Genomic DNA, 6000 nt, shown 5'->3' with positions numbered 1-6000 from the left:
TGTCTCTTCTTGCCAGATTATTTAGAGATAGTTGAAATCTCCCATGATTATTATTTGATATTTTTTACTCATTTCATAGATTTGTCTATATATTTCATCCTCCACTTCCCTTCCACTATAAGGTGGTCTGTAGAATATACCCTTCTTATCCTTTGTCTCAATCCATATGGGTTCTGTTTCTATCTTAATGTATCAGTGTGAGGAAATGCCAAACAAAGATTAAAGCACTTCCTCACAGAGATGAAGGGAAAAGCAGAGAGCCCCAGGCTGCTCTCACACCTCTTAGTAACCTATATATCGGGTGGAATTACTGGAGGTGTGCAAACAGGCACTGAGTTTGACGCAACATGTGGGAACCTTAAAGGAGATAATAAAATAAAGGATGCTGAAATAAATTAACCAATTATTAATACAGGTTATGGATATCAACAGAACCTCAAGACAGAACTGTAACTTACTAACTCAGTGTTTGATCGTTCCTTTTTTTAATGTAATTTTTCTTCTAGTAAATTATCCCCCAGCCTGCCTGGCCTTGCCACTCATACCCATGCTACAGGGTAGGGAAGGGGGTGGCCTGCCAGCAATGCCACCTCTAGCTGATTGCCAGGCACGGCACCAAGGCCCTCTAATACCTGTTCAGGTGAATGTAAAAGATCTTAGGGCACTGTTTGAGGACAAGAAGTGAGTTTTTCCAGCTGGTCTGCTGCTGAAACCCTCATCCACACCTTTGTTACCTCTAGACTGGATTATTCCAATGCTCTCCTAGCTGGCCTCCCATTTTCCACCATCCATAAATTTGACCTCATCCAAAACTTTGCTGCCCATATCCTAACTCACACCAAGTCCCGTTCAACCATCACCCCTGTGCTCACTGAACTACATTGGCTCCCAATGCTGCAATGCCTCAATTTAAAAATTCTCATCTTTGTTTTCAAATCCCTCCATGGCCTCGCCCCTCCCTATCTCTGTAACTCCTCCAGCCCTACAACCCTCCGAGATCTCTGCGTTCCTCCAATTCTCTGGCGCATCCCCGATTTTAATTGCTCCACCATTGGCGGCCATGCCTTCAGCTGCCTAGGCAATAAGCTCTGGAATTCCCTCCCTAAACCTCTCTGTATCACCATCTCTCTCTCCTCTTTTAAGACGCTCCTTAAAACCTACCTCTTTGATCAACCTGTCCTAATATCTCTTTATGTGGCTCGCTGTCAAATTTTGTTTGAAAACACTCCTGAGAAACATCTTGGGACGTTTTACGATGTTAAAAGCGCTATATAATTGCAAATTGTTGTTGATTGTAAAAGATCTCAGGGCACTGTTTGAGGATGAGCAGTGAATTTCTCCAGCGTCCTTATCAATATTCCCCCCTCAACCAACACCAACAAGAACAGATTAACTGGTTATTCATCTCAATTACTGTTGTGGGGGACCAGCCATGTACAAAGTTCATACCGTTGAAGTTTCTTATTGTGGTTTGTGGTTCAATCAAAAATAGTTATAGATAAAAAATAAATATATGTCCTCTGTGAAATTCCAATAAGATGGCCCCTTCTTTACTTCTCATATGAATCTGGGTCATTAGGAAGTCAGCAATAAAGTGCAGAACACAGACCACACAACTGCCCCATAGACACGAGCACAGGAATTAAGCCACCTTCATCTTTGGTAGTTACAGAATCACCACACACAAGCATTCTCCGAGCTTGGGTGACAGCACTTTTACTAGTTGAAGGTTTATTGGAGAGGCCGATAATATGTAAGTATGAAAGTCAGTGAACTGACCTTTCAAATTAGAATGCTGGACCAACAACAGGATAAAAAAATTACATTTATATGGCATCAAATCGTTATCATCTTAAAGTGCTTCACATGGAATCATGGAATGGTTACAGCATGGAAGGAGGCCATTCGGCCCATCGAGTCTGTGCTGATTCTCTGCAAGAGCAATCTAGCTAATCCCACTCCCCCGCCCTTTCCCGTAGGCCTGCAAATTTTTTCCCTTCAAGTAGTTATCGAATTCCCTTTTGAAAGTCACGATTGAATCTACCTCCACCACCCCCTCAGGCAGTGCTGTGTAAAAAAGTTTTCCCTCATGTCGCCTTTAGTTCTTTTGCCAATGACCTTAAATCTACGTCCACTGGTTCTTGATCCTTCCACCAATGGTAACAGTTTCTCTCTATCTACTCTGTCTTGACCCTTCATGATTTTGAATACTTCTATCAAATCTCCTCTCAACCTTCTGTGCTCTAAGGAGAACAACCCCAGCTTCTCCAGTCTATCCACATAACTGAAGTCCTTCATCCCTGAAATCATTCGAGTAAATCTCTTCTGCACCCTCTTTAAGGCCTTCACATCCTTCTGAAAGTGCGGTGTCCAGAACAATACTCCAGCTATGGCTGAACCAGTGTTTTATAAAGGTTCATCATAACTTCCTTGCTTTTGTATTCTATGCCCCCATTTATAAAGCCCAGGATCCCGTATGCTTTTTTAACCACTTTCTCAAACTGTCCTGCCACCTTCAAGGCTTTGTGCACATATACCCCTAGATCTCTCTGTTCCTGCACCCCTTTTAGAATTGTACACTTCAGTTTATATTGCCTCTCCTCATTCTTCCTACCAAAATGTATCACTTCGCATTTTTCTGTGTTAAATTTCATCTCCCATATGTCCGCCCATTCCACCAGCCTCTTGAAGTCTATCACTATCCTCCTCATTGTTCACTAGACTTCCAAGTTTAGTGTCATCTGCAAATTTTTAAATTGTGACTTGTACACCCAAGTCCAAGTCATTAATATATATCAAGAAAAGCAGTGGTCCTAGTACTCCTGGGGAACATCACTGTACACCTCCCTCCAGTCCAAAAAACAACCCTTCACCACTACTCTCCGTTTCCTGTCACTTAGCCAATTTTGTATCCATGCTGCTACTGCCCCTTTTATTCCACAGGCTTCAACTTTGCTGACAAGCCAATTATGCAGCACTTTATCAAACACCTTGTGGAAGTCCATATACACCACATCAACTGCACTGCCCTCATCGACCCTCTCTGTTACCTCATCAAAAAACTCAATCAAGTTAATTAAACACAATTTGCCTTTAACAAAACATATATTGAATTACTTTGAAATGCAGTGACTACTGTTATTTAGGCAAATGTAGCAGCAATTTTGTGTACAACAGGACCCCACAAACTGTAATGAGGTGAATAGTTAGTTAATCTGGTTGAGGATGGAATGTTCTTCAAATAGTGTCATAGAATCTTTAATTCCAAAAATGATGGATCAGACATTGGGAAAGATGGAGGATTTCATCTCAGAAATGAAAGTCTTACTGTCTGAGATGTACATAATGGGATGGATTCTCCTTCATAATCCCACCCAAAATTGGGCAGGATCACAACAAAGGATGATGGAAAATTCAGGTTGTGAGGCCTACTGCCCTGACCCTAATTTCCCTCTTCCTTCCCCACCCACCACAGGTAGGCCCTGGGAAGTGGCGTTAATGGCCTTGTGGTCAGGGAATGGAAGGATCTTGTGAAATCATCCTCTCCCTCCAGTTTGGGCCTAGTGCTTACCTAGTGCCTCGGTCTCAGCCAATAATGTACTCTGGAATTGTAGTTCTGACATTTATTAAACCAGAAAATCAGATTAAAGAAAGCACCTTTCATGACCTCAGAACATCCGAAAACATTTCACAGCCAATGAAGTACTTCAGAAGTATAGTCACTGTTGCAATGTAGGACATGGCAGCATCCAATTTGCACACAGCAAGGTCCCTCAAACAGCAGTGTGATTAATGACCAGATAATCTGGGTTTTTTTTAGTGATGTTGGGTGAGGATATATAGTGGACAGGACACTGGGAGAACTTCCCTGCTCTTCTTTGAATAGTGCTGTGAGATCTTTCATGTCCACTTGAGAGGTAGACAGGGCTTCTGTTTGTTATTGCATCTGTAAGACAGCACCTCTAACAGTGCAGCACTCCCTCAGTAGTGCACTGATGTGTGAGCTTAGATTAAATGCTCAAATCACCAGAGTGGGGCTTGATCCCATGACCTTCCCACTCAGAGGCAAGAGTACTACCATTGAGCCAAGGCTGATCCCAAATAATGCATTTCCCAAAGTTACTTTCTGTAACATTACCAATTACAAAGATTTGCAAAGTATAGTTAAGAAAATATAAGGGGTACTTCCATTTGGTTTTGGTACAAAAAACTATGGGGGACTAAAAATACTGCAGTCCTTCCAGCACACTCCCACCATAACTTCAGCGGGAGTGCATTGGAAGGGCCAGAAATTCAGCCAGGATCCAGTTATGCCAGATTCTGGCCTAACGCTGGAGTATTCGGGGTGGCCTGTTGGGTGTGGATCCTCTGCGCGCCCTAGACAAGGCCGTCAGCATAAGACGGGGTAGGGCTGGCGACAGGGACTCCCTATGTTGGGATTTGTTTCATCCCCAACCTTGAGAGCAACTTGAAGTAGTGTGGCCAGAAGTATGCCTGCTGAAATCAACATATGTTGCTGACAACCAATGGAAGCGGGGTCTACTCGGGGTCCAGGCTGGGATCATGGTCTGAACCCCAAAGAGAATCACTGTTTTTGAATGCGGCCCCCTCACAAAAAGGGCAATTGAGGGCAGTTACTTTCTTTTTCTGGGGAGGCCCCAACACCCCTCCCCTTACTGGTTGGGCACCCAAGATACAGCTGTGGTGGTGCGGGTGCCTGTCAGTTAAATGGTAATCAAGGGAGCTCCTCTGATGCCACAAACTTTAGTGGGACAGCAGCAGAGGTCGCGGGTGGGTACATCCTGGCTCTTGTTTTTTTTATTCGTTCACGGGATGTGGGCGTTGCTGGCGAGGCCAGCATTTATTGCCCATCCCTAATTGCCCTCGAGAAGGTGGTGGTGAGCCGCCTTCTTGAACCGCTGCAATCCGTGTGGTGACGGTTCTCCCACAGTGCTGTTAGGAAGGGAGTTCCAGGATTTTGACCCAGCGACAATGAAGGAACGGCGATATATTTCCAAGTCGGGATGGTGTGTGACTTGGAGGGGAACGTGCAGGTGGTGTTTTTCCCATGTGCCTGCTGCTCTTGTCCTTCTCGGTGGTAGAGGTCGCGGGTTTGGGAGGTGCTGTCGAAGAAGCCTTGGTGAGTTGCTGCAGTGCATCCTGTGGATGGTACACACTGCAGCCACAGTGCGCCGGTGGTGAAGGGAGTGAATGTTTAGGGTGGTGGATGGGGTGCCAATCAAGCGGGCTGCTTTATCTTGGATGGTGTCGAGCTTCTTGAGTGTTGTTGGAGCTGCACTCATCCAAGCAAGTGGAGAGTATTCCATCACACTCCTGACTTGTGCCTTGTAGATGGTGGAAAGGCTTTGGGGAGTCAGGAGGTGAATCACTCGCCGCAGAATACCCAGCCTCTGACCTGCTCTCGTAGCCACAGTATTTATATGGCTGGTCCAGTTAAGTTTCTGGTCAATGGTGACCCCCAGGATGTTGATGGTGGGGGATTTGGCGATGGTAATGCCATTGAATGTCAAGGGGAGGTAGTTAGACACTCTCTTGTTGGAGATGGTCATTGCCTGGCACTTGTCTGGCATGAATGTTACTTGCCACTTATGAGCCCAAGCCTGGATGTTGTCCAGGTCTTGCTGCATGCGGGCTCGGACTGCTTCATTATTTGAGGGGTTGCGAATGGAACTGAACACTGTGCAGTCATCAGCGAACATCCCCATTCCTGACCTTATGATGGAGGGAAGGTCATTGATGAAGCAGCTGAAGATGGTTGGGCCTAGGACACTGCCCTGAGGAACTCCTGCAGCAATACCCTGGGGCTGAGATGATTGGCCCCCAACAACCACTACCATCTTCCTTTGTGCTAGGTATGACTCCAGCCACTGGAGAGATTTCCCCCTAATTCCCATTGACTTCAATTTTACGAGGGCTCCTTGGTGCCACACTCGGTCAAATGCTGCCTTGATGTCAAGGGCAGTCACTCTCACCTCACCT

This window comes from Heptranchias perlo, chromosome 17 (assembly GCF_035084215.1).
Source record: "Heptranchias perlo isolate sHepPer1 chromosome 17, sHepPer1.hap1, whole genome shotgun sequence".
In the NCBI taxonomy this organism is placed as follows: domain Eukaryota; kingdom Metazoa; phylum Chordata; class Chondrichthyes; order Hexanchiformes; family Hexanchidae; genus Heptranchias; species Heptranchias perlo.
Note: the sequence above shows the minus strand (reverse complement) of the source record.